The sequence below is a fragment of the Agelaius phoeniceus genome, chromosome 7 (assembly GCF_051311805.1).
Source record: "Agelaius phoeniceus isolate bAgePho1 chromosome 7, bAgePho1.hap1, whole genome shotgun sequence".
Lineage (NCBI taxonomy): Eukaryota > Metazoa > Chordata > Aves > Passeriformes > Icteridae > Agelaius > Agelaius phoeniceus.
In genome coordinates, this window is record NC_135271.1 from 35,962,230 (window position 1) to 35,979,510 (window position 17,281).

Below are 17,281 nucleotides of genomic sequence, written 5' to 3' on the forward strand. Positions count from 1 at the left end.
ATACTGATTGAATGTTTTAAATACTGGGTTTTATCCCAATGAAGAAGACACAGCTAAAAAACTATAGTCTGTGTTTTTCACGGAGGGTGAAAATACAGACATTTTTGAGTTACCTAAAATGAGAGAAAAATCATGGAAGGTCAGACTTGAACTTGCTGTGAGCTTAGAGGTGAAAAATTTAAATCTGTTTTCACAATCAAAAAAGAAGCAAAAAGACAAAAGAAAAAAAAATAACCAATAAAAAGAGAAAATTTCTTTGTCAGGTCACTTTCTAGCTGCCCTTAAGGTCATTTTATCGTAATGGTGCTTCTTCTGATGTGGACACCTGCTCAGTGAGAACTATTCTGAGCTCACTAATTCATTTCACAGCATCACTGGTAGGAAATTATGTGTAACAAAGTCCAGGCCATGTGCATGCAGATGGTTTTCTTTCGTCATTGTTGTGAAAAGACTTTGGGGATGATGAGTTACAATCACAGTTTTTCAGTAGTTTGTTTTTTTTTTTTTTTTTTTTTTGCTAAAAGCAATTGTTGCAGCAAGAGTACCTGGTTCATAAACTGTCTGCTATAGCAGAAGGATGCAGAAATTATACACATGATGATCCAGATTTTTTTGAGATATATTTAGGTAGCCAAGTTGTATTAATTTCAGAAGGAGTGAGACTTCCTGAACCTTCTAAGCACTATGCCATTTTCCCATCATATCTTAGAGCATTATTCTTCAGGTTCTTACTCAGCTAACATCTCTTTAGTATCCTCCTTGGTTCCTTGCTTCTAAGATTTATTCACTGGATTCTAACTCTATTGTACCATGCCTTTCACTTGAGTTTCTTGCTGTTTTATATCCATGTTCCATCCTTCTGTCACATATACTGGAACTTTATTCTGACCCCAGTATCAAAAGGTCCTTTTTGACTTTTCTGATGTGATTCCATTGGCTGAATAGGGAGAATTTGTCTGACTTGTTCTTTTTTTTAGAGAAAATGCGTCAGTCTTTTTTGTTGACCTTTTTTGATAGTCTGTGTATCTGGCAACAAAGCAAAAAAAGCCAAGGAAGTGTTACAATGCCCATTTTAGGAAACTGAGGCAGAGCAAGGGAAAGAATGAGAGAGGAATTGTCTACGTGAGTCACGTGAAGACCGCAGCATCAAGCTCTGGTTTGCAAGGTCACAGGATACACTAAACCTAAACACTGAGATTTCCTTCTATTCAGCAAATCACTAATGACTTGTGGCTGGTGCTCCCTTATGCTAAGGTAACTTCTGATATGATGATTGTAGACTCCTTACCTTAGTTTAGCCTTTTGTCTTCTGCAGATTTTTTCTCATAAAGGATTTTACCTATGTGCCGTTTTTGAGGTGAAACATGGTGTATAAAGATATATGTACAGAGATGCCTTTCATGGTCCTAGCTGATTTAATCAGAATTCTACTTCAAGTATCAAATCAACCTTTTGCAATTATCTGTTAAAAAAGATTTGATGATGGTGTGGCAAAGGAGAACTGAATATTCACCAAAACCAGACTAATTGTCCTGTGGACAGATCTAGGATGCTAGTGGTAAAACAAAGTCAGGGCCAGTGGTAAAGTCCTTGGACCCTGTAACCCGCACTGCACCAGGGACTCTTTCCATTGTCACAAGCTCACATGAAACATGAACTGATCACATATGAAGCTGGCACCAGGTTCCCTAAAAGGCATCTGATTTCCTTTTGTGTTTCCTTTTATTAGTCACCTGTGATGCCACTACAGCTTCACAGTTCCTGCATGCAGGGAGCCAGGAGGAGTTCAGATATTACTGACATTAAAAAGCAGCAACACCAACAGAAAATAGACTAAATTCTTGTTCCCATCTCCCCTTTCTCCTCTCATCTACCTGCGGGTGCTTCTGAAATAGAAATCTTTTGGATGCATCCCATGGGAGTCAGCGGGGTGACTCCTGTGAGATTCAGGCGCCAGCTCTTTGGGGATGTTCAGATCGTATGTCTAGACAAGATAACATCCTTCTCTGAACCCAGGAGCTAACCCCTGGGGAAACCATTATTCATGTATAAAACACCAAGAGAAACTTTCACTGCGTGCAGCTTCCTTTTTCTTTCCCTCCTCCCCGTGGGAATTTGCTTAGTTTAACCCTTTCATCCCTATGAAGCAGCAACTTTCCTGCTTAAAGCCATTACCCTTCAGGGCTCATCACTCTGCACCTGCAAAAACACTGTGTCTGGCTGAACAATGCCAGGTGAGCCTTCAGCAGTGGCTTTAATGTGAAGTCCAAACCCAGAGAGACCTCCTCTTTTCCCCATGGAGAATAACAGTTCTTGGACTAAACCTCCAGCCCTGTCTGTAGGACGCAGGTAGCACAAAACACCTGGCAGTTTGCCCTAAAAAAGCACCTGGAGTTGCTCCTGAGACAGAAGAATACCCTGAGCATACTAGAGAATATGGGTGTGCAAGACACAGAAGGAATACAAGATATTTTATTCTGATCTACTTTCAGTAACAGCCCCCTAGAAAGACTTATGATCTAGTGTAGCTTTGTAAAGGTTGAATAATGGTTTGTATTCTGGGTGACAGTAACTGGTAGTAAAGCATCTTCCAAGACTAAGGAATGTGTAAAATCAGTTCTGGACATGCTGTTCTGGGCATCCACTTTTCCCTGTATGGGCTGACCAAAGGGTTACACACACCTTCTTCATGTTTGCTATGGATAGTGATGCTACTGATTTTACATGAGTTAGTCTGACTGTGTAAATTTATCAGCAGATAATTTTTAATCTGGTTACATGATTTTATTTAGTCTCCACTGAATTGTTACACCATCAGATTTTTCCAAGCCCTCCACACATGGAGGCCAGCTTAATGTCTCAACTTTTTGGTTTTCCTCAGCATATTCTCCTTTTTTCCCTAAGGTTTTCGGTTTGGATTATAATGGTCAGAGAGGAAAACACAAATAAACATAGAACAGTCTCTGTGAGAAATTTGCTTTGATCTGTATCTTGCAACATGGCAAGAGACATCTGTCCACAAAAACATTTGTCCCAGCAGTTCAGTTGTTGAAAGATGGAAGGGAATTGCGTGTCTTTATGAGGTCAAGCTGGCAGAAGAGAGAAGAAATTTGGTCCCTACAGGAACTGCTGTATCCAGAAATTATGTGGATCTTGGGTATGACTGATCATGTGTATCTCTTTATAAAAGGCACTGCAGGGAGCATTAGCACCATATTGCTCTCTGTTATTACATCTTGACTGAGTAGAAAAAGTCCCTTTTAGGTAGGTGGCATGTTTACACTGTGTGGATCCAACAGCTCTCTCCATTTAAGAAAGAACAAGTGGCAAGGCAATGGAGATAAGAAAATGGGATCCAGTACACATAAATTATGCTTATTGAACAAAACAGCAAACATTTTTTCTTCATTTCCTGTGCATTGAGAACTGCAGGGATTTCACAATCATATCTGATTCATCACAGTGATAGAGGTCGATGGATTAGAGTAGTAAAATTCTTGCAATCAATAATGTGGAAAAATCAAACATTTTTATAAATGTTTCTACATTTAGAAAGAAATGGGATGTTGCATTCTTACAACACAAGAATAGTAAACTCAGATCCCAGTCCATTAGTAACCAAGTATGGTTTTAAACAACTTCAGTAAGAGATAAACATTTTGAAATCAGTGGGCCTGGATAACTTGCACCCAAGAGTCCTAAAAAGGTTGTCTGAAGATATCTCTAGCCAACTTATTTTAGTTTTGAATAAATCTTGGCCTACCCAGTAAATTCCAGTACATCATAGAAGCTAATTTTGTGCCAATATGCAAAAGGCCAAGAAAGATGACCCAACAAATAGTAAGCCAGTTAGCTTGACACCGTCTTTGGCAAAAATAAAAACTGAAAGAAAAAAAGCCCAAACCACAAAACCAGGAGTCAAATAATTAAAAATTAGAGAACAGTTGTACTTACTGTCAGTTAATATGGTTTAATAGCAATGAGCCATGTAGAGCCAATACAATTTCATTCTCTGTTGAGATCACTAATTTTGTTAGCAAATGCCATGGTAAAAAGATAACAGACTTTAAAATTTTAGTCTTTCCCAATATCCTCATTTCAAAAGCAAGTTGTTTTGTCTCATTCCCATAAATTCTGCACTAAATTGGAGTTGATTAAACTGCTATACAAAAAAACCTTGTGAATTAGGGCACTTTAACAAATGAGGGTTTTCTGGAGAAGTTAGATGAGGAGATGAAGAAATCAAATCTTTTCCCAGTGTTATCCAATATCTTGATCAAATAAAACTGCAAGAACTTGCAGGAGTATTCACTTTTTATTTTTGTTTTTTAAAAACACAGAACAATCCTCCTACACAGAAAATTTCCTGCTGTGCAAGGAAGCAATGGAAAAGAATTTAAAAATCTGAATCTTAGCCTAATTTTAACTTGATTGAGAACAAAACCAGTATTTCAGCCCCTCATGAGTTACTGTGACCAAACTTTTTCTCTCTCTTAAGTGAAGAGAGACATTGATTAGAAAGATCAAGATGTTTGATAAACCAAGCCTATTTAAATGAAGTGCATACATGGGAACAGAAAAATTATTTTGGAGATACCCTCAATAAAGAGGACTGTTTTCTGAAAAGTGGTGGCTCTGAAAGGGTCATAGTGGGCAAGTGATTGAACATGTGGGAAAATTGCATTCATAGAGGAGTTATCAATGTTTCACTAGCAAAATGGAAGGATATTGGAATAAAGTTCTACAGGGATTTGTTCCTGTTTCCTCTGCTATTCAATATTTTCATTAATGACTCAATGATGGACTTTTGGTATTAAATTTGTAGATGACACCAACCTGGGAGTATCTGGAGATGCTAGAAGGTAGGAGAACATGTATTTAGTATGATTATAGCAAATTGGAGAAATAATCTGAAAATAATAAGGTGATCTTCAGTAGGACTGATTATAAATACTCATTCCTTAGGCAGCAACTCTGATTTTCCCAGATACAGGATTAATAGGGCTCTATGGGTAGTGAGGATCTTGGATTGCACTAGAACATGATCTGAACGTGAGTCAACAATGTCTTAATATTGCAAAAAAGACAAACAGTGTGGGGGATGTATAAACACAAGTGTCGCCTGCAAAATACGTGCAGTAATCCTTTCCTGGAGTTCAGTGTTGATAAAGCACTGGTTGGAGGCTCTTCCAAAGTCCTGAGGGCAACTTTAGACCTCTGATGCCAAACAAGATGCAAATGAACTGGAGGAAATTGAGAGGTGAGTGATAAGGTTGGAGGTCTAGAAAAGGAGGTGTTGTTTGTCCTAGACCATAGGTGTGTAAAAGGATGCTGCAGAAAGGAAATGGATGCTCTTTTTCTTCATGCTTATGGCAAGCCAAAGTCATGGCTTAAATGACAGGAGAGGATCCCAGACAGGAATGAGGGTAAAAAGCTTTCCAAGCAGAAGGCAGTGAATCACTCCAGTGCATTGCCTGGGGTGTTGTTCCCCTGGGAGGATTACTGGAGGTCTTTAAAAACAAATTAGAGAAACATCTGTAGGGATAAAACAGCTGGAATTGATCCTGAATTTGGGTAGAGAGGTAGGCTGGAAAGGAATCTTAAAGTCACTCTAATTTACGAACATTTCAGTGAAAGAAATAATTCAATAGATGTTAGTACAGGAAGGAATGTTAATTAGAAGTAGAGTTGTGACTCTTATACAGAGATGTGTTTTGTATCCACTGTCATTGCACTTGGTTTCTTCAGCAGAATGATGTAAATTATGATGCAGACACCATTTCTTTGAGACTTAAAGTTTGCAGGGACAATGTAAAATAGATGTAAATTTAGTTTTCCTTTAGGCAATAGCTTCAGTCAAAGGAAGTGGGAAAATTATTTATACTAATGAAAAATTTTGGTTTGATATTATCAAATAAATATATTTTATTTCTTGCTTTGAAATTATATTTTATATTAAAGTTGATATTTTTAAAGATAAAAGTTTCACAGAAGAGTTTAAAAGTGTTGAATTACTTCAAAATGAAGCCTAATAATTTTCTTTGAGCTAGAATTAACTTTGTGATTTTTTTTCTCAAAAACAACATCTCAGTACAAAATAAAGTGGGTTTTTCTTCAGCAATATTTTGTTTGGTGATGGAACAGAAAAGGTTAGTTATTCTGTAGTTGTATTTGTTAAACTTTTTGAGGCCTGTGTGAGTCTTGCTGCATAGGAGCCCATTTCAACTACTCTCAGCAGTCTTGATTAAGAATACTGTCTCTCCATTGGACTGCAGACTTTCTCTCTCATTCAGTAATTTGCAGCAGCCAGGGAGGAAGTTACTATATTCTTTAACACTTAATATCATATAGAGGCATAAAAAACAATGAAAGTTTGTCAAAAAATGGAAAAAAGGACATTGATGGCCCAATAAAAGAAGTGGCAGACAAAATGTAGTGGTCTTTGATACCTAGGAAGCATGCCAGTAATTTCCTTAAATCTCAAGATGACTGGTCTATGATTTGCCAGCATATTCTTTTCCTTCTTTCTTTCTCTTCTGTCATACCCTTCTTCTGGATGTTACTGCCTATCAAGTGTACTTAATCTGGTTTGTGTTACTCTAATCCTTCAGTGAAAAGTAAAATCAGCCTCACCCAGCTCCCTTCCACATTCCCTTCTGACTAGTCCAATCCACTTGCTCCACAGCCTGCTCTTTACACTTAAATCAGTGATGCTCATGACATTTGTGTGGGAGGGGGTTGAGCCCCCTCTCCTCTATCCCTCTCCTCACCTATTTACACCTTCCCAACCCCCTTCTCAGTCAAACACGTCCATGAAGAGATACCAGACTTTCTTCCCTCAGTCACGTGTGCTGCTGTTGTTCAGGCAAGAGCTGCTTTTGGAGTGAGGGTATCAGAAACTGTCCGACAGCTGCAGAGACTCCTGAGGGTCACTTTCTGGTAAGGAACCCTGCAGGGTGTTGGCTTTGTATCTGGGGGCCTATTTTACTTCTACAGTAGCTCACTTGTTCCTTTAAACCTGAGCCTTAAATAGGGCTCCTGCTTGAGGCAACTTCATAGCAGTTGATTTATTTTTGGTTTTTTTGAAGTACAAGTGCCTATCTTCTCTCAGGAAACACATAAAATATCAACTGCCTGAATCGGGTCTTGCTTGCACCAGGTGTCATTGACACCAGCTGGGAAGCAGTAGGGCAATCAAACCAGTGTAAAGTGGATCAGAACAATACCCTGTGCTTTTCTACATATCTTCCTGGCCTGAACAGAAATAGGAGTATTAAAAAAAATTCTCTGTACCTCCTAAGCAAAGAAAGCTAATCAAATCTGTAAGGCTGACATTCCTACTCCAGTGCTTATTGGACATGGCTTCCCTGCTGCAGACGGGAAATTAAAACAATTATTTGTCTTTAAACTACTCTGCAGTTGTAATTTAATTCTTTTGCCTGTTCATTCAACTACCCCAACTCAGCAAGTTATGGAAAAGATACAGTTCTGAAGGCTTTTCACAACAAGCCACTTTGAGGTTCTGCCCAGGGAGCTTTCAAGAGCTGACTGCTTCAAGTTCAGGGCATGGAATTATCCCGTTTTGATGGCTAATGGGGATGCAGATGACACTCCTCTCCAAATACATGCCTGTAATCCCAGTGACTTTTTTGCCCTTCATCCCCTCTCCTGACTTCTTCTTGATGCATTTGTTTCCACAGGGTGAAGTTTTTTGGACTCCTGATTAAGATATTGGTCCCTGAAGCTTCTCTCCCTTCCAGACTGCAACAGTGAGCAAATACCTTTAAATGGACGGAGCAGAAGGGACAGGTACCAGACCATCAAGGTTATTTCCTACTGTCAGCTCTGTGTTCCAGAAGATGTGTCCCACTCTCGACCACAGAGAATAGGGACAATTTTGGACCACTGGAAGAGCACTTCACCCACCTGTCCTCCATCACCTTGTTGAATCATCAAAGGACTTTACAGGAAATTCGACAATGAAGTGGGACTCTGCTTGAGTAAAGTGGGACATAAATTGTCCAGAAGAGCTTTGAGAGAAAAGAACAAACTCACCTCTGCAAGTAAAAGGATTCCTGAGGATAAATCTGGCACAGTCCAGGGTGTATATATTTCAGTATAAAGTCCCTGTGAATACAGTAAGTGGCACAGGATATTTCTCCTCAATATAATTAATATCTTCTATGATATTTTATTCTGTTCCATTTCCCTCTGAATTTAAAAAAACCAAGTAATTCAACTCACCTGAGAGCAAAAGCAAGGTGCAAGGAATCTCTGTCTTCAAATAGGACAAGTGAGTGCTAATGTGAGTGTGTTCCAAAGGAAAACTTTGCCCCTGAAAAGGGTTTTATGTTTCCCTGAAGCAAGGAGTAGCTGCATTTCTACCAGCTCCACAGCCTGTCTGATATTGATACGCCTTGAGTTGTCTTTGAAAGCCTGGTTCTTTCTTCAGATAGATAAATATAACCCCAGATTATTTTCACCCCTCTGAAATAGAAATCATTATGGAATTAACCAGTGATCAACCAAACCACACAGGGAGCTCAGGAGGAGTTTTTAGGCTTTCTCAAATGGCTGGCTGTTCTCTCTCCATGTGGTTGTGTTTAGCTCTGAAATATAATTTTTGGTGCTGATCACTGCTGGGTAGACCATACAATTAAGGTATTTGAAAAACAAACATTTCTAAACCACTGATCATTGGGGAGATGGCCTAGAAATGACAGCCCATTTTCCAAGAAGATGGTTAGGAAAGGGAACCTGAAAGCTTAAGATAACATTGAAAAGGAAACCGAAGAAGTCCGGGGAGGGAAAAAAAAAAAACAAAAGAAGAAAAAGGAAACCAACCAAATAAACCCACCCTCACAAGGATTTTAACTGCTTCTCCAGTACTTTCAGACTTGTATTACTCGAATGTTTTAAGGAATCCAGCCTAGTTTTTGTGGATTTCTATGGCTTCATCCCTCTACACAAGACACATATACTGAAAAGTAGAATCTGTGACAATTAGAAAACAGGAAATATTTGTAATGATAGGAGGAATTTCAGCTCTGTATTTTTTGACTTTTCAATATCAATTTTCAAGCAGGAATGAGTGCAGAACTGAAGGCTCAGAAACAAATTTGGACGTGCCTCTCTTTACTGGTACCCTGCTGATTATTTCTTTTTCCCACCTAAACTCAGCTCACGTTGGCTCACCTCCCAATATCCTCGGGCAGCTTCATTTTTCTTCTTAAACAATTCCAAAACTGTTCATAGCTGAAGATAAGTGCCTGGCTCATTCTCATATGAAAGATGATTTAAAGCCAGGAAGGTTTTTAGAGTTCCATTTTGACTATTTTATCAGTTAACTAAGAAGATAGAGACAGTAAAAAAAAAAAAAATAAAGACTGTGTGATTTGGTGGCTGGGGCACGAACACAAGTGCTCAGAAGCGAGCCAGAAATTAACAGTTCTGAACTCCTGCAGGGTTCAGGTATAAGTGTGAATGCTGTTGAGGCACTACTATGTAATCTGTTTAAATCAGAAATCAGGATCCCCATCAGAGGAAGGCTCAACCCAGTCCTCAGATGCAGAAGTAAAGCCCATCTCTAGTAATAGTACTGCTATTGCAGTCAACAGTGTTGTGAAAATATTTGGTTAAGGGTAGGAGGTTTCTGGATTTCCTCGAAGTCCATGGTTGCCTTTAACTGAGGAGAGGAAAAGGTTTTGGATCCTGCAGAGGAAGGTGATGCAGAGGCCAGTGCAGAAGCCTCCAGAATCTGAGATAAGCTTTGACTAAGCCTTTTAATACTTGGATGCTTAAGCAAAGATAACCTCCAAGGTTTTGGCAGCCTTGCCCACAACTAGTTGAAACACAAAAAGACCAGGTAATTACCTAATGTGGTAAGAGCAGTTATGAGAAGTGTGTAAAAGGTAAGACAAATTCTACCTGAGACCAAGGCTTGCTCTCACATCTTAAATTTTCATACCCAACTCAAGTTCTTTCCCTTAATTTTGCTGAGATGCATCTACTGTTGAAGTGAGTCTTGGCACTGCTTTGCTTTCTTCCTGGTCAACACTCCAGAAACCTTGAATGTTGTGGGCTCATGGAGAATAGGGAGTGGAGTCCTGGGTCCTTCATCCAGACTGTTACAGGGATGGAGAGGCTGTAAAAATTATCAATTTTGCATTTTTTGAACAGTTGTTACTCAAAACATAGTCAAATCCACAGAGTCAGACCTCCCCAGACTTTGGGAAGACTGCATCCCAGCATGTCAGCAGTGTGCAGGAGTTGCTGAATCCCTGGAAAGCACCTAGGGAGCTTCCATAAACAACTTTTAAAACGATAATGATAGTTAATGACCTAATTTCCTAGCCAGCCAAAATACCTGCGGAATCAAAGTCCCATATCTGAATTAATCTAAACTCCTGGGAGGTTTTGTCCTGGACTTAATGTGCACAATTACTCCTTTTTGTCTGGCATTTTTGGGGCCAAATCCAGACCCCAGTTTAGATATCCAAATCGTTGGATATAATTATTTATTTTCTGCAAAATACCAGATTACAGCTTTGTGTAACAGCAAAGGGTCTCAAGGAAAATGAAATTTTATCACCTCTCAATAAGGCAGATGTATGTGCAGAATATACTACATAAACAGCAGTTAAGCCTCAAAAAGCTACAGAAAACAAAAAGACACTATATATCCTACTAAATTTCTTGATCCCATTATAGTTATGTTCCTTATTTCTAACCCAAATTTTCTTTGCTGTAAATTGGAAATTTTCCCTTCCTCCTTTACTCAATTGCTTGAGTAAAAGGGTCACTAATAACCCCTTTATAACTACTTTCCATATATTGAAAGACAATTTATCAGTTCTCTCTCCACCTTCATTGTTTTTCCTTTGTTCTTTAAACTGGCATGATGTAGTATGCAGTGAGTCCTGGATTCTACCTATCTCTCTGCCTGTTATAGAAAGACATCTAAGCTGCATTGCCATCAGTTCAGAGTGAGACTCATCTATGTGGGACTCACTAGGCAAATCTATGCAAACTGAAAAATGAGCATATTCTGCCTGCTTTTGCAAGACAGCCTTTTGTGGTTAGTTCCTTACAATTATCAGATAATTTTTGCGGATCCCATGTTGCCAAAAATTTGAAGATGGGAAAGTTGGATGCTGGTACAATTTGCAGCTTGCAGGGTACTTAGCCATTCCAACAAAGATTTCAGCACCTTTCTACAACGTATACCCACATGTGTTTACAGCAGAACACGCCTGTGTTCTGGTATAAATGACAATAGGGTTTCTGACTTGTGGCATCATCTGCCCTTCCTAGTAAGACTGGATAGAGTTGGTTGGTTTGATTTAACCTTCTTTTCCTGCTAATCTTCCTTTGCAAAAGCATATGTGTAGTTAAAAAGTCCCTAAAAGTCCATGAAATGTTCTTCAATAGCCTGAGTCATGGAATGAAAGTCCTAATTCTAACTCATTAGAGAAAACATGTTTTCCCTTTCCCTAGACTTCAGTTTTCTGCAGCCATCAGAAAAATAACTGCCCTGCCATATATGACAGGTCTCCTTTGTGCAGATGCTTCTGGTTTTGCTGATCAGTTTTTCCCACCTAGCACTTTGATACCTCTAGTGAAAAGACAAGGCTTTGGGACCAGCTCTGGGCAGTAACCATAGGATTGCTTGCATGCACCAGAGAACAGGTCACCCATCTCCAAAATTGTGGTGGTGAGATTAGTGAATATGATATGAATGTCCCCACAGCTCACTCAGTGAAAACACATATTATGCAGAAACTTGGGCAATATCCTGTTGTGCATCCTTCATAGGAGCAAATCCATTTCACTTGAGCCCTCACTGAATTTTGTCTTCACACTCAGAGAAGCACATCTTCATTCTGCCCAGAAAAGCAATAATGAAACAAAGATGATCCACAGACTGTTAGCTTTTTATGGGGAACAAAATAGATTGTTGTAGCCACATGGAACTTATGAGCTCAAATATATCACACCATAGATTATACTTTATGCAACTGTATTTACATGTATTTAGCAACATTAGACATGACAGAGGAAGCCAATCACATTTCTAAACCATTTGGACTTTAGAAAAGAGCCAGCTTGCACAACCAAGGCTAGGACTTGGTTTAGCTATCTGCTTTGATACATATACAATTAGTTTTTTTTCACCCACTCTACCATTGTACTTTCCCTTTTTTTCAGTACAGCTCAGTTTCCATGGCCTTGATCACAGAGAATCCCTAGGAACTCAAACACTCAGTCAGCATATATGCTACTTTATCTGCACTGTTTTCTGAGTTTGCACATGCCAGAAAAAAGTTCAAAATCTTCTTATCTTCAATTTCACAAATACATATAAATAAATAAATAAATAAATAAATATATATATATATATATATATATATATATATATAAATGAGGAGTGTTCTGTAGCCCAATAGATTTACCATTTAGGATGAAGACTTTTAATTTATTTGCTTATACAAATCTTCTGAGTCTTTCTGAAAGAATGGCAATTTGAACTGTATTTTGCATGAACTGCAGTAATGTAGTATCAGTGATATTAAAATTATTTTCTGTTGAGTCAGATTCTGAATTTTTTCCTCAAGCTAAATTTTTACTGGCTTGTATATGAGTTTTGTCTGACTGAAGACATCAGATTTTACCTCTTTTATAACTCCAGATTTCATGTAAATCATTGCAAAATATTTTAAGAACTAGTTACATCTACCTAGTAGGCATACAATTACAGATGAAATGTCATGATGAGTTTCATGAGCTACAAGTCATTTCAAAGACTGCAAGCAACATTTCAGTGTGAGATATGACAAGAAATGAATAACATTACACCTTCAGTGAAAGTTTGGGTAAAAGGAATCAAGTTACCTTGTCAGAAAGAAAATTCAGTGAAGGGTTTAGTAACGTTTCACCATGACACTCAAGCACACAGCTTTACAAAATGCACCAAAGTTGCTCAGAGCATGCCACTGATGGAAGGAGAGAAGGTTCAGTATGAGCCTGGAAATAATTTCATCACAGGATAGACTTCAGCTTTGTAGCATTCTATAGGGTTGGGATGGAAACTGCAGTGTCTCAATATTGATCACTGCCCTGAATTGGTCAGACAGTTGAAACAGATGATTGTTGTACATCTCTTCCAACTGCAGTATTCTGGTCTCTTCTCTCACTTTATATTACATCACATGTAAGGAGCTTAGAGAATCCATCCATACACTCTTTACAAGGCTATTTCTTGACACCCAAATAAACACTCACCCTAGTTTTCCCTTAGTATTTGTCTTTATTGCTGTGTGAGTGCAAGACATACCAAATAGGAAAGAGCACACTGCAGTAGCCAATTCAGATAGAAAACTTTGGCTTGGGCTGTGGGGTGGGATGTAGTTGTTATCTTGATATGCTGAGAATTGTTTCTCACATTCAACTGTGTGCAACTGGCACGAAGCACCCACTCTGCAGGAACAAATCCAGTTCTAGTATTCCCTGATTCAGTGAAAAAAAGTGACTTAATAAAGGTGTAAATTATTAGATTGTAAAAAAAAAAATTAAAAGAAATTTTGTGGAAGAAAAGAAGTGATGAGACAGACTGCTATTACCAATGCCAAAGGTTTCAGTGTAGCTTTTAGGGAAATACTGATCTTTTGGCTTGTGACTGGCTTGCTGAGCACCTCCCTTGTCATATAATTGCCCATGAAATTGCAGCCCATACGGTTAAAATATTAAGCAGGATAACATTACAGTTTTTAATCCACAGCTGAGACAAAGCAGAGATCAGGAATAATCCTGTTCAACAGCACCACGTTTACTGTCTGATGTGGGAGGTGTTGATTAGCTTTTAAGTAGAAACATATTTTTTAGAGTTACATAATCTGATGCTCAGATTTCCCCCTCCTCCTTGAAAAGAATTAACCTAAATATTATGAGAGATTAAAAAGTTCTCCAGGCCTTTGGTTTTGGGGGAAAGGGGGTGCACCTGCAGCTGGAGTTTTCCTTTCTCCTGCTCCCAAACCCATTACTCAGTGAAGAATATTTGTGCAGTGCATCGTGTATAAGATCACACTCAAGTCATCATAACCTGACTCAGCTGTTACTCAGTACTTCCTCTGGCAAAAGCAATGGAAATTTGCCTGAAGGAAGACTAGGGATTGAGTGAAAATGGCAGGAGGTATAAGGAATGGAGGCATAGAAATTGGAAGAACAAATGATCTCTTTCCCTGTTCATGACCCATGATGACCAGTCCCAGCAGCTTTGCACCTTGGGACACCCCTTGCAGACCACCAGGTAACTTCTGTTGTTTTTCTTACCTTGATGTGGCCCTTCTTCTGTAGAGCTGGTTTTGGACACAATTCTTAGACCTCCACTAGATTAATTTATTTGCCTGTTTGTACAGGTACTGGAAGACAGAGCCCTACTGTAAGGGGTTTCTGGTTCTGCTTGCTGCCTGCTGTCCTGTATGCAGAGTGTGCTGGGAATTTGCCTTGGGTACCCAAAGAAGGTAAGATTTGAGAGGATAAAGTTCCAGGTTTCTGGCAATATTTCTGCTGGAGTGCTATGCATAAGGTCCTGGTACAAAATGTTTCAGCTGTGGCCCTGAAGCTAACCGGCAGAAAGCAACAGAGTAAATCTATACCGAAAAAAAATTTAGAAAAGTTCTTAATTTGGCATAGTCAGCCTCAGTTTGCCAACATCATTTAGAGAACTAGTGGAGCCAGAACAATTCACAGTGCTCTTGGTTAGTCCAATAAAGAATCCTAAACTTAAATTTGAACCTTAGCTATATGTCAAACAAAGTTAAGAACAGTGCTTATTTTCCACTTTCTTCCTCTCTCTATTTTTCCCTTTCTTTGAAGTGTAGACATCCTTGCCAACAGGCACCTAAATAAAATTGGAGGGATTTTTCAGAAGTGCTGAGCACAAACAAATCTAATCAAAATCAGAAAAAGCTGTGGGTGTTCAGAAATTTTAGGTGCCCAAACAGGATTTTGGCTTCACAGAGTTAGACACCCTTGTTTGAGAACTTTTGGCTCAAAAATATACTACCCAACCCAGTGTATGAGTGTAATGTTCAGTGAAATGTCAAGCTCAGTTTAAACCTCTGGGAAACTAATAAAGTCCATGTACTGCATTCACCTGGGAAATTGGCCCTTTTTTGTTTCTAGCAATTACTCAGGAAACAAGACTCAGTACAAGAATCATAATGTTGCATTCTTGTCCATTTTCTCTCTCTCTCTTTCTCTTTCTTTCTGCCTCTTTTTAAAAAGTTTTCCTTTCAATCTTTAAATTTTTATTTCTAACATATATATCTATTTATTTTCCTTATTTTCATCATTTTGGAATTTCAAGCACATAAAAAATGCCAGAGTAATAGTCTGGAAAGCAATTTTTCAGGTTGAACTTGGAGGTGAAGGATTACATCACTCACCAAGCCTGGGCTCTGGGACCAGCTCAATCGACATTACAAAGAGTCTTCTGAGGGACTGCATTGGCCTTTCTTCTAAAATTGCTTTGTGTCGTGGGCACAACTGGCTGCTGCAAGCTAGATAGATAATAGCATAAACCAGGAGATGCAAAAATGACCCTCATTTTACAGTGATTTTAGTCTTTCAACTCCTTGGAGTGCAGCAACATTAAGCTCCAGGTGCTCTAAATGAGAGTGGGTCCTTCTCAGTGCAGGAGGAAATACTGCTCAGAACAGAGAGGGGTTTTGCTCCCATGTGCAAGATGTCAGTACATGAGGATCAAGGCAAGAGGTTGTTGAGTTGTTGGTGGGTTTTGCTTGTGTAAAGAAGAAAGTAGACTGGAAATGAGGGGGGAAGAAAGAAAAGCTGAATATCAGGCTCTGTGAAAACATCCAAGCAGCTGGAAACAGGATTTGGCCAAAGGAAAAAGGACAAGCATCAATCAATACAGATGTTATTTCCAAGCTTCCAAGAGGGTATTGCAGTCCAGATTTCTGGGCCAGGAGTCAGACCCTTGCCCAGTAGCAGCTGTGTTTTATGTACCCAATCCCCATTTAACATTTTCCATTTTAGCCAAGTCTCACCATACTTCCACTCTCGCTTTCCGAAATTCAGGTGAGGCAGCTGCAGGATGCACCATACCAGGCAACTCCTTCGTTAATTTTCTCTCTCTCAGCAATAATAAAAAATTAAACCAGTTGATGCTGCATGAATAAAAAGGTTAATCAAAACCAGACTTTGCTGGTGGCCCAGTTGCAGCTGGGGTCAGATAGGTGGCAGGGGCAGAGCCAGCTTCATGCAAACATTTGAATTGAGATGCTTGGAGAGGGCCTGCTATGTATGGGACTGTGCTGAGACATCCTTTACCAAGCTTTACCAAGGATGGGCTGTGACCTTGTTGGTGCTCAGACTTCTGCTCGGGACATCTCAGACATCTGTCCTTTGCTGCCAGCCTGAAGTGACTGCTCATTTGAAAACCAGACACTTTTTGCTGCTCTTAAGTATGAAAGTATGAACAAGCATTCTGAGAAACTGCCATCACAGGTCACAGGGAACATATGTATCTATTTATTTTCCATTAGTATTAATTACATTTTTAAAACCCAGCTCTTCGGTTGGATATAGCAGAGGCAGGTCCCTTTCTGGGAAACAGACCAGTTATTTCTGGTAGTTTGAGCACTGACAGATGCATGTGTTCAGAGGAGAAAGTCCCTGTGAACTGGAAAGCCTATGAAGTGGACGGCCAAATATCCTCAGACTGTACCTATAGGCTCTGAATTAAATTCAAATAACAAAACAAATATAATAAATACATTAAAATAATAAAAATTCATTTTCCTTACAGAAACTCACTGGAAGAAGCCATTAAGAATTTTGTTTTGAGAGGTGAGAGATACCTACATATTCAAGTGAAGTCAACAAAAACTTCAGATACTCAAAACATCCACTCACAGATTCAGACTTCAGTCACTGAACATTAAGCATCAAACTGAAATTTGCAAATCAGGTGTGTAAGAACTGAAGGCTTCCTCTGTAAAACATATTGGCACAGAAGAGTTCAGAGTTTTAGTTTTCTAAATGCCTTTTTGGTTTGTATATGCCTTTTTGGTCTGCTTCTTAACACTATAGTCAGAAAAGCGATGTTCAATGTGTCAAGGTCTTGATTATTCTGCTTGTACCTGCTTTAAATTCCTATTTCCTAATCTTGAACTGGAAATGGCTGCATAAGGGTGCATCCTGACTTGTCTCTAAGGATCCTAACACAGTAGTAAAAAATACGAAAAATTATAACTAACTA

The 17,281-nt window shown here is 39.0% G+C and overlaps 1 long non-coding RNA gene across 1 annotated transcript; it reads left to right on the top strand.

The window, feature by feature from the left end:
- The first annotated feature begins 14,172 nt into the window (after positions 1-14,172).
- Positions 14,173-16,954, top strand: LOC143694470 (uncharacterized). Its single transcript, XR_013182955.1, has 3 exons — positions 14,173-14,305; positions 14,415-14,519; positions 16,829-16,954. It is a non-coding gene; the product is annotated as an uncharacterized LOC143694470 (long non-coding RNA).
- Positions 16,955-17,281: the final 327 nt, after the last annotated feature.